The following is a 15,718-nucleotide window of genomic DNA, read 5'->3' as shown; positions in this document are numbered from 1 at the left end:
CTTTTAACGATGTGTGTTGTTATGAAAATGATCAAATTTTGATGCCTGCCTTGTTGTGGCAACTTATTATCTGCTCATTTACTATCTGAGCACTGAACATGCAACTGTGACTTTTGTTGTGCCTGAATATCGTGTAGCTGTGGGACTAGCTCGACGTGTTGGGCTACAGGCGCTTCAAGGAAACATCATAAATCCTGCTGCTTGTCAAGGTCATCGTTACAATTTGCAAAATGTAGCGTGAAGAGTTCAGGCTAAAATAAATCGAGGAAACGTCTTATTCCTCTGGTGGTTGAACTCTGGGTACTTAGGTAAACCTGAGGGTGGGCACCGTGGTCTAGATGAAAGATACATCTGGGACCTTGCGATGTCTCTGAGTTTGCTGAGCTGCAGATAGGCAGAATTATAAGAAACAGTGTAAATATGAAATAATTTTCCCTGTGGTGCACCCTGCCTGCTTTCTGAACAAGCGTATCTTGAGCTCATACCACAGTCTTCTGTTTGTTTGCTAGTAAATTTGTCAAATTCAGCTTATGCTTTCACTGTTCAGCTGATGTTTGGGGGAATGTGCTACAAGTGCTCCAGGATCTTTCTGAATCATAATAATGAATGTAAAGCTTGCCTTGAAGTACATATGTTATTTCATAATTTCATTGTTTACTGTTTTCTGGGATATTTAGTTGTATAATATGCATAATATTTTATGTAGTATCTTGCAGGATTCTACAATGAAAGCTGATTAGTAGTCTACTTCTCCTTACCCTGATTTCCTTAAAAAAAAAAAAAAAAAGTTATAGTCTATAAGATGACCTTCTCTCTAATTCTTTAATAGTGTGGTTTCTTTAGAGCATCCTGTGAGGGATGTTACCAATCTGGGGCATGAGTCAGTATATGTTTATATGAGCAATTTAGGGGAATTTAGAGGTAGGGGAATCTGCCACTGGTAAATAAATTTTTTTGGTTTTCGTTTACCTGTGCCTTTTTACCTACGTCCTTTGGTCTAAGTCACTGCAGCGTGGCACTGCTATTCTCACTGAAGTAAAGGCAAACACAGATGAATTCAGGATTTCATCCTGAGTACCAAGACAGTCAGGCCAGGACCTTTCTCCTTCTTTGCCCTGCAAAAAGGCAAATGAGATATTGATAAGTCTGAAAAACTTGTTATAGGGAAGTGGACAAAAGTGTAAGGTGATACACAAGTGGTATTATTACCCCAGAACACACTGGTAACACATTTGTTGTTTAAAGAAGTATAACCATGCTTTTTATTTTTAGCAGTGTTTGGATTGCTTTCTTTAGCAACCAAATACAAAGGTAAGTTGTGACAGCGGAAGAACCATGGTGATGGTCAATGCTACTGTATAATTGATTAAAAATGTGACTGAGCAACTTGTGTGGCCAGTATAAACTGTGTGTTGTGATATAATTGAATGTATTTGTGAATGTAAGCAAGAAAATGCTTGGGAAATGAGTTTGAAAAAGAAGTGGAAAAAGACGTTTAAGGATGTTGCAGTGTAATTTCGATAGAAAGGGATCTCAGAAAGTCGTCTGGTCCAATCCTACTCTGAAGCAGGGCCAACTGTGGTTCTTGAAGTGTTTCTCATGGTGGTGTTTATAGCAAGCTGCCTTAACCTGCCACATAAGAGCGAACAATGGTTTTAATTTTAGTAATTCCAGAATAACTGGTAGAAATGAACTCAGTAAATGCAATGGCTATTCATTTGGGCCTAATTTTAATCTGTCAGCTAACCCTTATGGTACCCCAAAGAGTGCCAATTAAAGTGCCATTGTAGTACTGTTCTACATCTTTTTGCTGTTTCAATGTAACCTTTTAACATTGTATTTTTAATTTTTTAAAATGAAATAGTGTTTAAACTGCCTAATGAGGCTAGAGCCAATGGAATGTTTTGAAAGGGAAGAATATGTTTTGGCAATTCTGCTTGATTCATGTCAGAATATTTAGAGTCTGATCCAGGTTAGAATTGAAACCATATCCCCCTACTACCATGAAGTTATACATTGTTAAGGGCTGCTTACAAAAGCAAAATGCCTCTATCCATTTTTACTCTCTTTGTCCTGAGTGCTTAAACAAGCTGAGTAGGTTTTATGTGTGAAAAATAAGCTAGGTTCCTTCCAAGTACAAGTCAAAGATGATCAACACTGATAACCTTGCTTGTATGCAATTTTTTGGGAGCATCCTAAAAGAAAAGGGATGGGGAAGAGAGGAATAACTGCGCTGTTAAAACGCTTGACTTCAATGACAGCAGCTCAAAATGCTAATGATAAGACATTAGTTCTAATGTCACTTGAAGAAATTAAGTATATTTGACCTTTCTGATCATCAAATATATGAAGAAATATAAATCCTACCTCTAGGGAGGCGTGTTTACATAATAAAAGATTTTCTAGGGCTGAACATCAAAACAGGCATGCTGAATGTCTATCTGGAGCAAATCACCTTGTCCTCAGAGATTTTTTTTCCATTACAGAGGCTATGTGCTAGCTTTTGAAATAAAAAGCGGGTCACTGCCACGTCTGTTGTCGTTGCCAAGTATTTACACTGACCTGTTTCCATCACTTACTCGGAACACATTTTCAGTCTGGCTGAGCAGAGTGCAGATGTGGAACAGTTGGATGTTCTTAAGCGTGGTGTGGTTTTGGGGTTTGTTCTTTTTTTTTTTTCTTTTTTTGAAGACGCTGCTGTTAGGCTCATACAGCCCCTGACACAGATGATGAGGAATGGGATGTGTTGACGGTTGAAAGTGAGAGCTTATTGCCTTGTGAGAGGGAGATAGCTTGAGTATGAATCCCAAGGCACTGGAGTAGCCTTTAAGAGTCCTGAGACTCAGTGGGAGAAGGAACTGAATAAAAGCCAAGGCAAGGTACTCAACTGAAAAAACTATTTTTCACCATTTTATGATCTTATTATTGAAAGGAACGTTAGATTGTCTTGCTGCTCCCGGACAGCCCCTGCCTGTGATGAACCCAAAAACAGTTTTGGGGAGAGAAGTAAGAAAAGGTTGTGTGGTGAAGTGATTTTGGTGTTAGGAAAGCAGGTCTCTCTTTCCTTGGTCTGCAGACCTGCCCCTTTAAAACATACAATATCCATGGAGACACGTTCCCCTGCAAGCTACTAAATCACTGTAGGACAGACATCCCCTTCCTGAAGCAATGAAAAAGTTTTAAACGACTAGAATTTTTTTTTATTTTAAAACAATGGATGTTAAAACAAGTTTTAGTGATCACATTCATATTCCGTGGAGCCTGAGATGACCTGATACGAGATACTGCAGCAATGACAGAGCTGCAATATGAGTTCACAATTGGCATAGATAGGGCAGAGTGGGGAAGTATTATTGTCTGCGTTTTGCCTATGATCAATTAGAGAGGCCCCAAAAAGTGGAGTGATGTTCCCGAGGTCACACAGGAAGTCTCTGGCAGAGACAGAAATTGAATGCAGGTTTCCCAAGTCCTGATCCAGTGCCTTGAGATCGAAAAATCAGATATTCATACCAATCACATCGACTGAATTTTCCTAACCTAATAATGTTCCATTCAGAAGTGCCGTAGGCTGTGTAGCAGGAGGTTTCTTTCCTTTTGGGGTTGCACTGCATTAAAGTCTACGATGTTGCAAGTCATGGTTCACTTTTTGTGGCATTGCATAAAGTAAGGGTGCTACTTCAGTGATTATGTGGTGAAAATAGTCATTGTTTGGCTTCAAAAGACCAGCTCTTCTTTTATTATGGAGGCCCTTGGCCTCCAACCCCCAAAAACGTTCTGTTGGGGCAGTCAATTAGTTTACAACTGATGACTTCTAGATTGGAAAATAGATGCTAAGAGCTAGACTGGGAGAAAATGGAAATTTCCTGTTTAGGCTTTTAGTATTTTCAGGGGTCTTGCTTAGCAAGCCTATTGTGAGCTTTCCACTGGCAGTACCCATCATCTGAACTACCCTCTTCCTGATTCCACAGCTTACTCCAAAACAGTCTCCTGAGTATGGAACTCTTTCCTTAATAAGTACCATCTTTTAAGCTGATGGTGATTGGCATTAGGCCACGTTTGCCTCTCCTGGGCTTGTTTCTTTCTCGAGAATTTTGTGTTCATTGGCTTTTACTGCTTTAGCTTTTTCTCACTTTTAAGTTCTTCAATAATTGAAAGCTCTCCTGTGATCCTGCCAGCCTTTTTCTACTTAAAACCAAGCTCAATCACTTGGCATATTTCCCCAAATGCTGAGGTTCTGATAATATCCCCCTGACTCTGAGGCAAAACACAGCGAGGGTGACTTTTTTTGAGCCATGGTTTTGCATTTCATCCCTTAGAGCCATTCTCTGTTACAAGTCAATTGCTTCAGTTGGGGTGTTCAAAGAGCTCTGTCTAAGCATTGACTTCCCTTGGGGTAGAATGAGAGTAGCAAGGAGTGAACTTTTTTTTTTTTTTGGAAATCTCACTTCTGTCCTTCATTCAACCGGAAAAAAAGTTGCTGATATTCTGTAGGAGGATGGTGAAGTGCAATTTAGTCTGTAAGTGTGCAAAGGCTGTAGTGCTCCGCTTTACATACAGGCGTAGTGTGGATGATTACAGTGACTCGAAAAAGTCCTTATTTACATCTGTTTCAGTACAGTGAAGTAGGTTGCAATTAATTAGGAAGTTTCTGGTGTGGTAAAAATCATCATATAGGAGGAATGCAAACACATGATTTCCAAAGAGAAATTTAATTCCATATGGGTTGTGCCCTCTCCCAGCTAGGAATTAATTGCAACTTTAAAAGAAGATTTGATTATGTCTGTTTAAAAATAAAAAAAATAATAAAAAAAAGAAATCAGCAACAAAGAAACAACCCCTCCTCTTCCATGCATAGCCACATTTTCAATACTGAGGAAATTTAAATGATTTCAATTTAAACTTTTCTTTCATTACTTTGCTCAAGTTGAGAGAGTGCTTTGATCAACCTTTGAGTTATATAATTTATTAGAGCAAAGACGAGAGGATAACCTTCAGATGTCTTCTGTGGTAAAGCACTGATGCTGAAAATGTTAAATGTTTGCAGACTGAGAGCATGCTTGGCTGGGAAGGCCAAAAAAGAATAAACAAAATGTGACATGTTTTATTTGGTTATTTATCCCCTGGTAAAAATACAAAACAAAAGTAAATATAAATCATATCTTATTCAAAACACTGGCAGGAGTTGTCTGGAATGCACCTCTTTGTGGTGGTATCCTGCCATTCCATAGATGATGTCAAAACATATGCAGTTGGCTTTAAGGTTGTCAGTACGGCAATTTTGTTAAATCCTTCTAGCTTCTTAATATATACATTGTAAATCCTGTGAAGGACACTTGTATATCCTTATTGACATGTGTCGTAGACTTTGCTGTCCTGCTGCAGTTCTGTAGAGGAGTGGCTCTGGTTCTATTTTCAGTATGTGTTTTTGAAGGTGTTTCGTTCAATTCACTCAATCCTGCTTCTTTCAACTGCGGTATAAATCTGAGCACCTAAATCCATAATTCTTTGGCTGCTGGTGCTGACAGTGTAATTAGGAACAAGAGCATTCGGATTTGAATTTCTAATTCATTGTGGGGGCACAAATTAAACCAGCTGAAAACGTCGTGTGCGAACGATGTATTAGCTGACAGGGCAAGTAAGCACGAGGAAAACGAGCAGTATGCAACACGATAGTATGGATCTTGGTGAAACCCTTTCTGTGAGCTGCAAAAATAACTCTTGTGGTAGAACTCTCCTTTGAACAGCATGACCTTTCCACTACGGTCTAATGAATGAACTTGAATGGGAATAGCTGGCCTTCTCCCAGGTGCTTCTGAGCATCGGTCAGGGTTACTGAAATGATGGATCTTATAAAACATAATAATGTTTTAGGCATCGGTCAGGGTTACTGAAATGATGGATCCTATAAAACATAATAAATAACGTTTTAAAGGGAAAATTAATATGCAAAACTGGAAATGCTGAGGTCATTCAGAGAACAGCATATTTTAGTGCTTGGAATTCAGTGCTAGCTTATGCAAATACCAGCCCTGAAAGATGCTGGTGGATTTGCAGCTGAGATGTTTATTGCTCATCATCCTCATTGCTTGCTTGGTGCTCGGTCTAATGAATGAACTTGAATGAGAATAGCTGGCCTTCTCCCAGGTGCTTCTGAGCATCGGTCAGGGTTACTGAAATGATGGATCCTATAAAACATAATAAATAACGTTTTAAAGGGAAAATTAATATGCAAAACTGGAAATGCTGAGGTCATTCAGAGAACAGCATATTTTAATGCTTGGAATTCAGTGCTAGCTTATGCAAATACCAGCTCTGAATGATGCCGGTGGACTTGCAGCTGAGATGCTTATCGCTCATCGTCCTCATTGCTTGCTTGGTGTGGGAATGCATCTGCAAAAGGTTGCTGCTAAGAGTTACAGCAGTAGCTTACACTGCTATTCTCTTCTGGGACTGAAGATATTGGGACAGCAGGTATCTTAATCATCCACACGTCAGACTTTTTCATGTAGTTAGGTGACTTCTTTGGCCCACTGGTTAGAGTTTGTTTGTATCAGTTGGTGATCAAGCCCTCAACAGTAATTGAATCTTGTTCTTTACTAAGTTCCTTAGTAGGTTGTGGGGTCTCTTCTGTCCGAATGCCTTAACAGTGGTTTAAACAGAACAATTTAAGCATACTTAATCTTGTCTCGGTGTTGAGCGTTTGCTGAGATGATTTAATGCAGTCCTGATATTATGCTTCTGTGTACTGTAACTCCAGAAGCTGGATCCATGTTAGGCTCCTAATGATGTTTCAAATTTCTGTTTGAACCATATGCAAGCAGAGGATACGGTGCTGGATGGTGTAACTCTGTGCTAATAGCATCTTTGTTTCCAAGGGGAGAAGATGTAAAAGGTGTCATAGTACCATTATACACAATAAAGAGCTGTGTATGAAGAATAGAGCGATGTTTGAGTGGAAAGTGGTAATATTTCAGCTGCCTGTTGCAAGAAAGGGAGAAGAAAGTTTATTAAAATGTAGGTTGTTCTTAGGCATAAGTATGACTATGTGGAAGATGTGATTTGGGGTCTAATAGGACAGGGAGAATTAAGGGCTGGGAGAGATTATGGTATGCTCTGGTCTAACTGCCTGTATTCAGCAAGTCAAAAAACGCGACAGAAACAATACACGGGCATTGATCCACATGGCTTGTTTTTACTTGAACTGTGTCTTCCCCAAAAATCTTGATTTGACATGATGAAATTTTTTCCAGTCCTTTTTGTAGTTACTACCATGATTAATCAACTTCACTATTCAAAACCCGTAACAAGACTGTCTTATTTTATATGCCTTTGCTTGGCTTTACTTGCAAGATAGTTATAACTTTTAGCATTGGTTCAAAGAAGTCTTTTAGGATTTAGTACTTTTTATGTGAAGATACTAGTATATTCTCCTTAAATAAATTAAACAGATTTATTTAAATCTGAGATCATTTTCTTTAAAGTCTGAACATTTTCTCATCCTTAAAATGTTCCTATTGCTCTTTTCTGCACCCTCTTAAATTTCCAACATACATTAAAAATGATCTGCACCCCAGATCTTTATGCAGTATTTTTAATCCTTTGGTTTCAACCAGAAAAAACTACCTTTCCCCCCTTCTTCCTCTGTAAATCCATCAATTCTTTTTGAACTGACAAAAGAGTTGTTCTCCTAATCAGTTAAACTCACTAATTACGTCTCGGGGAATTTCGATTTTCAGTTGCAATTTCTGTCTAAATCTTTCCTTTCCATTAGGTTGTCTCATAGTTTACTCAGTTTTGAAGCTCAGTGGTAGGACTGTGCTTTGCTTCAGTCTTTCTCCATCCTTTTCTTTGTCTGACAATCCCTACTGCTCTTACTTCGCCTGTGTGCCTTGCAACTATAATGTTCTCCAGCTAGTTTCCTACAGGACAGTGATGTGAAGACCTATACCACCCAAACCTTCAGCTTCACCTACTCTGCTCTTCACCCCACTGCAGGTAAGGGGGAAGTATTTCTTAGGCAGGGTTTCACCTTGTCTTTTCCTCTTCAATTTTTTCATAGCCCCTGAAGGTCTTTAATGTGTCATTCCATGATGAATCTCTTCCATCTGATGAGATGCAATAATAAAAAAAAGTGATGTCACTACTAGAGATATGTAAGATAAGCAAAGACTCAGCAGGATTTTGGCTTCAATTTGGCACAAAAGGCAAAATTTTCTCCTCTCCTCCTGGGTTTTTTTTTTCTTCTCAATTATCAATCATAATTTCAGTTTTTGTTCCAGTTTAGGATAGTTGACTGTTGCTTCTGGTTAGAACTTTGAGACAGATTGTGGAAAAATGTGTTTCATCAAGTTCTTTTTAAGCTGGAATTTGTCTTAAACCTTATGGGATGCGATTTAATAACTTTCTGAAATTAGTTGTCAGTGCTAACAATATATCCACCTGTATATATCCAGCTACCCTATTCTGTTTAAATACTGATCAGTTCTTATTCTTATTTCCTGAAGTGTACAATTCCTTGTTCTAACGATATACTGCGTGGCAGTGTTTCTGTCGAATGATCTTGAATTTGCCAGGTGCCAACAAACTTAAATCTCTTGGTTTTGAATTTAGATGAGGAAAAATAGCTGTTGTAACCATCTATTGCATATCTCACTCCATAACACTTTAATGTGTGGTGCCTCTAGATGCTCTTGTCTGAAATATATCCAACTGCTTCAACCTCTAACCTTGTGGAAGGTCCTTCCCCTGCAGTTCCTTTGCTCTCAGCAGCTTTGTCTTTGCATCCTCTAATTTTGCAGTATCTGTTAAATATTATGAGTGAATAGTAAATTCACTGTGAATTCAGAATATGGGATGTCTGTGGCCGAGGGAGAGACAGGCCAAATAGAACTTAAGTCAAAACAAATAGTACATTTGGAAATTACATTTTCATTCCAGTATTTAAATAAATAAGGGGTGGGGGGTGTGGAGTGGGTAGGCAGAAGTCAAAATCAGTTAAGTTGGAAGAAAGCAGTTGTTTGGTTTTTGGGGTGAACACAACCCAACACTGGCTGAATTACAAAGGAGAAAAGCAACTTTTGGATTTGTCAAGGAAGCAGAAAATAGTGGGACAGCTTTGTTTTACCACTTCCCAGGGTCCATGCTGATAGTGACATATTGAGGAATTTTGGAAATTATACTACTTTAATTCAATCTCTGGAAGCCAGCACTACCTGTAGAACGGTCTCTCTTCCCCCCACCCCCCTTTCACTAGTTCAGAGGAAATAAACCTGCCCCTTACTAATTTTCAACTTGCATTGCATAAAGATCTGATTTGCAAAGGGGTCTCATCAGTCTCCTACTTGTGTGCACAGCTTTATGTGTGTAAACACCTGCAAAATCCTTTTTCATCCTCTAGTCCTTAAGGCTGTTACTCGTATGTGTATTTATCCACTAAGATTATCTCACCAAGAAGGGGATGCACCCCAGTGTAGAGGTTTTGGGGTGCATCTCTTTCTGAGTAAATTTTGGATTTGTTCACCTGGATCTGTGAGCCTGGGTCTTGTGGTGATGTTGGGCTGCAAAAGAAGAGGCAGTGCAGATCATTAGCTGCCTAGAGGTGATGGAATCAGAGTTTCTAAATAGCTGTTTTGTTAGTACTTAAAACTGGCGGATCGGAGAACTCTGCTGGGAGAGATCCTGACATAAGAGTCTAAAGGAAATGGAGTTAAACTTCCCAAATAAATAGCTGGGGACCCTTTTAAATAACTCCCTTAGAGCACACAGGTGTGAGAGCAGGGAAGTAGTTGCTCTCTTACACCTGGGGTGAAGGAGCAGATGTGAAGATCCAGTATGTCCTCAGCTCTCCTGCTGTGCCCAGCCAGGAGTGAATGTGGAAAGTGTGGAGCAAAAAACCGGCCTCTGGACAGGGTTTGGCTGATGATGTATGGATTTCCAGTATGGGAACAGGGGATTCCTTTTCTTGATCATGTAGTCTAACTGTTCAGACCTTAAGGTCTGATTCTCCACTTGCTGACCCGCGTTTCACGCTGGCAGTAAATTCACATGAGAGGAATTTAGTCTTAAGCCATGCTCATCCAGGTAAAGGAGTTCTGTTTTTTAACCATATCCATAAAGTGATATGGATTTTGCTGAGCTGAGCTTTTCTCTAGGCTGGATGCCTAGAGACTATAGAAATGGTTGTTATTACGAGTATTTATTCCTGAGCAAGAAGGGAAATACATAAGTGTCTACTCACCTGTTTCATTTGGGCACAAGGCAGTAAAATCGCCCTCTCAACTGTCACTGAGCGCAGTGTGCTAAAACTGAAACCTGCTCTCTCCTATCCTTTAGAAAAACTGAAATAATATGCTTTGGTAATAAAATCACTCCTTTCACTTCATGGAGGTGGATAAAAGGGTGTTGGAGCAGGGTTGGGAACACAGTTCTCCCTGTCCCTGTGGAATGCCACAGCCAGAGGACCTGTGTTCCTCTGGAGTTAAACAGGCCCAGAGACATGGATGCGTCATAGTTCCTACGAGTCTTGTGTGGTGAAGGGGGATGTGTGCTTGGCAAGGGGCTTTGCACAGAGAAGGACTCTGGTCCTTGGCTACAAGTGGAGAACTTGCCTTTTAGCAGGCTTCCATGAATGGGGGGATCCTGCTTAGGTCTTGCCTCTCTCCCACTCGGTGACCTGATATATTGGGCGCTCTGTTGGGAAGTTACTCTTGATGTGTGTATATCATAGACTCATAGAATGGTTAAAGTTGGAAGGGACCTTAAAGATCATTGAGTTCCAACCCCCCTGCCCTGGGCAGGGACACCTCCCACCAGACCAGGTTGCTCAAAGCCCCATCCAGCCTGGCCTTGAACCCCTCCAGGGATGGGGCAGCCACAGCTTCTCTGGGCAACTGCAATATGCGGTGGGGAAGAGAGCAATTATGGCAGTTGACTGGAAGTATGTAAGGTTCGGGGTGGAGGTGGGAGGAAATCGGATCAGAGAATCAGAAAGAAGTGTCTGACTCAACAGGTTGGAAGAAGGGGCCTGTTTTGGTTATACCCCTCTCTTTTTAAGACACGTTGGGCACGTGCACAAATGTTCATGGAAGTGCATTCCATTGCAAGCTGTCTGCTCAGCAGCTGGGCTTTGTCCCTGTGCGTTGTCAGCCTGCTGTGCTTAGTAGTCTTTCTGGGTAAAAGTCCTATATTACAGTAGTGTGTAACTTTGTGAGGAAAAAAGGATTTGGGGGGGTGGATGGTCCCCAGCCTGCCCTGTGAGGCTGGTTCCCCTTGTCAGGTGATGGACCACAGCCTCCTTCCCCCAGACACACACCGGATGGCAATATGACAGTCACTTTCTTAATCTCATATGGGACCAGGGTTTTGAGCCTGGTGGGTGTCAATCCCCCATTTCAGGCAGTCGGTTGAAGGGACATAAACGGTGACAGCATATGGAGAAGATGATGTCATTTTTGTGCTTTAGGACCGCTTAGAGCTCTTTAGTGCATGCTTGGCCACGCTCTGTTGACTGTGCTGAATCCTTGAATACTTTCTACAAGCTCTAGGATGGTCAGATGAGGCCTCTCCTGTTTTTTCCTAAGGCTATGTATCTTTAAAGCAATGGAAGTTGGAGTCTATTGAAGTGAGTTCAGACAGACTGATAGGGAGAGCTCTGTGGGCAGGTAAGCCCAGCTGGTTTTGACCTCTTGCAAGGTAGATTTCAAGACTCCCTTATGTTGCTGGTCTGGGCCAGAAGTGCAGCTCCCAGCGTGGGCTCCTGCGGCTTCTGGGGCTCAGCTGGGAAGAGGAGAGGGCTCAGTGGGATACACAGAGGGATAGCCCCAGTTAGAAAATAAAAGCCCCCCCTTCCGTGCATGCTTTGGCTAACGGGATAGGAACACTTGAGCTGCACATGCTCCCACAGACAATATGCTCTAGGGAAAGACCACAAATATGCTAAAAATCATAATCTGATAAACTCAGATGCTTTCAAAAATACAAATGTCCTGTCATTGCTTTTCATAACAGAAATGATCACTTAAGACTTTACCACAGCTTAACTATTTGCAATGTAAATATCAACAAAACTGACGATTTTTTCAACACTTAATGTGCCTTTCGCTGTGGAAATAAATGTTTTGGCACCCAATCCTTCCTTATGATTTTACTAATAGGAACCTACAGTGCAGCATCACCATTTGGTTAGACAGCTGAAGCAAAGAAGATTAGATATGCAGATACGGAGATTCCTTTTCCAGACCATTTTCCATTTCTGAAACTTATTTTATTATCATCATTTTAATCTTTCCAATGCAATCAGAAATCTCCTTCCAAACTCCTGTGCCCATCTTCTCTTGAAGAATAGAATAGTTTATGGCTCCTCAGTCGTTTTTCCCACCCGAGACCCAAACCAGCTGCAGGCTTCACTTTGTTTCTCTTCCTTCCTTCCCTCCCTCCCAGATTCAAATCCCAGAGTCTTGGATCCTGGCAAGAAAGTGCAGTAGTTTCTTTTTTTTTGTGTGTGGGTTACTCTGGGGGCTGGGTGTAGAGCAGTAAATGGGAACTGGGTCTCTGCATCTGCTTGTACTGTGTGTGCAACCAAAAGCAGCTGTTGTGGAGTACCCGGCTGGATTAATGGGGCTAATTTGGTACAAGCCTGGTGAAGCACCTCTTACTTCTGCTTTGTACTCCTGCTGGCAAGGTTTGAGTTACTTTCTTAGCCAATTCAACAAAATATAGGATCCCTCTCCTGGAGACCGTTTCTGGATACATTTTGGTATTTAAGATGCGCTGATCTTAGTAATTTATGCTATTGTTCCCATGTACGTATCATTTTTCTGTGGCTTCAGGTTTCTGCTGCCATTCAGATCATATTAAACATGGTTTTTCCTTTTTAAATACTAACATCTAGGATTAATTTAATCCCACATTTTTTCCTGGATAACTTAGTTTTGGATGAATCACTCCCAAAAAAATAAGAACATGTCCAAACCTCAGCCTAAATGTCAAATTGAACCAGAATTCAATAGGTTTGGATTAAAGCCTGCTCTTGGGCCCCCCTCAAAGTATACACTGATTCAATTTTGAATCTGTCTTAACAAGTCTGACAGCCTTTCTGCATTGCCTACTACCTTCAGATCTTCTGTGTTTGGGAGCTTCGTCTGCATGATCTGTATCTGAAGCATCTCAAACCCAGACAAGCAAAAGGCCTGAGATTTAGATAGAATTAGTTAGAGAATGGAAAAGGGATTATTACTGAAACCTGATGTTGCCAATTTGTAACTTGTTTTTCTTGCAGGTAAGATTTCTTAGTACCTTTCTTAACAAAGGGAAACATTTCCAAAGAATTTTGCACCTCTATGCTCCAACTCTTTTAACTGAAAAAAAAGTTGAAAGCAGTCAGAGCTCCCTACCAAGAGAAATCTTGGTAGGGAAAACCTGGAAGGCAGCAGATAAAGCCAGCAACTGAGAGTGACGTGTATTCAATTGCAAGAGACATCCACAAAAGGAAGGAACTTGTAATTCTCCAAAGCTGAACTAGGGCATCGTATGACTGATGCTCTTCTGACACCTAGTTCGTTGGAAATTCCCTAAATTTTCTCTCAGCTCAAAATCTAACTGAACTTTTACTTATGTAAAAAGCAAGCCTCAACTGCTTTTTAATTGTTCTTCTACTGGTTTGTATTACCCTTTCCTTCAGTATAGAAAATGTGTTCTACTTCACTTTTTGAAGAGCGATCTGTGGAACCAAAAGCAGCCCTATGTCACATATAAAACTGTAGTGTATTATAAGCAATATATGTATTATTCAGCTATAAATCAGCAGAAAAGTTTACACTTTCATTATGCTAAAGCAAAATCATCTGCAATGTCCCCTAATAAGGATGAAGAGAGCACACTGGAACTCACAGGAGTTGTTAAAGGTGGAAGAGGGAGAAGTAAGGGTTGAGAAGACATTTGGAGTTTCAGCAAAAGGGAGGTAATTCTTTTACTGTAGCCTGCCTTTAATTTTATAAAGAAAGGAAAATGTAATAGTTCTGGAGATAGGAAGAGAACGAGGGAGGAAGAAGACCTTCAAATTGCTCAGAAGTTATCTGAGTTGAACTACACTTTGTAAACCACCAGCAAGAGTGATGTATTAGTTACCTTGTAAACATCTGATTTTTTTTTTTTTTTTTTAATGTTCTAGTACCAGTAGAAATTCCTATACTTCCTTTTGTTGAAGTTGGAACAGGTTCATCATATGGTTGCTGTCTTTCTTCTGGACTGTTTCTGGTCTCACTGCGGGTTTCTGTTTCTCCTACTTCTCACAAGCTTTGCAGTCTCTGCTTCCAAGATATGTGTATCTTTTTCACCTCACTTCTTGCTGGGAATCCTCTGTTTCTGCCTTTCATGTCTCCTGCTTCCCATTACGAAAGATGCCTTTTATTCCCTCCCTTCTTCCCACCCCTTAGGATGGGCTGTTATTTATCACTTACCCCATCCCGACAGACAGCTTGCAGCCCTTACAAAGGTCAGACCTAGGGGTGAGGTTTGTGTCCATCTCTTTGTCTACAGTAAGATCTGAGGAGCTTGTGGCTGTGCTGCTTTCTGAGTTTCAGTGCAGAAGGCTGACATGGCAAAGCTGTGGGCCAAGGGAAGGGAGGTCTACCAGCGGTAAGAGATCCGTTCTCCTCATGCGAGGCCCAAGAACGGTGAAGTTAAGGAAGGCTGAGGTGTGATCCTTGTGTGTGGTAGTGTTCTGCAGCTCGTGGTGTCTCTCTCGGTTTGATTCGTAACAATTTCTATCAAATCCATATCTATTTAGATATTTATGTCCCTGTGCATATGTTGTGACGAAATACGCTGTTTTAATCAGGAGTTTCGGTTTGAGTTGTTGAATGCAGTGTCCTTGCCCTTAACCAAAATAAAAAACAGACTCGGTGCACAGTGCAGGGAGGAAAATGGATATAACCTTCTGATAATATTTCATCTAATGTAGTTGAAGCCAGTGGTACTCACTCGCAGTGGGCTGTGGGCCAAAATTCAGCCCCAGAGCGCTTCCGGGGGTTGCAGAGAGTTGTCATCTTGGCTACCCTCCTTCTCCCTCCTCCTCTTCCCTCTGCTCCAGTGTCTGAACTAAGCAGTTTGGCAGACAGCAGCATTAACTATTGTAAGGGTGGGGAAGAGTGTGGAGGTACACTCTGCAGTAAGGCCAGGGTCTTTCAGGCTGCATGTTATTATTGTTGGTATTAATGATAATTATATTAAGTGTAATATTTGGGAAAGCCTGGGTACAAGTGGAGGTTAGCGTTGCACAGTCTTTTGGAAATAAGGGAAGAAGGTAGTCTTTGGCAATGACAGCTCTGCAGTAAAGCAAAGGTGCAGGAACACCAGCACCTGTTCTCATCATCTGCTGCCTCCTTGACCACATTCAAAGCAGCACCGATTTCACTAATGTCAAGGCATGAGCTGTGTTCCTGTCCAAGAAGCTGATTTTCCAATAGTGTCCAGTTTTGTAATGCCTTTCATTACAGGATCTCGGATCTCTGTTCCCTGAAAAAGAGGGACGGGGAGTCCTCATGGCAAGTCTTGGGAAGTACCAAGAAGGCCAACAGCATCCTGGCTTGTATAAGGAACAGTGCGGCCAGCAGGACTAGGGAAGTGATTGTCCCCCTTTAACCAGCACTGGTGAGGCCCCACCTCGAGTACTGTGTCCAGTTTTGCACCCCTCACTGCAAGAAAGACATTGAGGGGCTGG

The sequence above is a fragment of the Calidris pugnax genome, unplaced genomic scaffold (assembly GCF_001431845.1).
Source record: "Calidris pugnax isolate Ruff unplaced genomic scaffold, ASM143184v1 scaffold271, whole genome shotgun sequence".
NCBI classification, from domain to species: Eukaryota; Metazoa; Chordata; class Aves; order Charadriiformes; family Scolopacidae; genus Calidris; species Calidris pugnax.
This window is presented reverse-complemented; position numbering follows the sequence as displayed.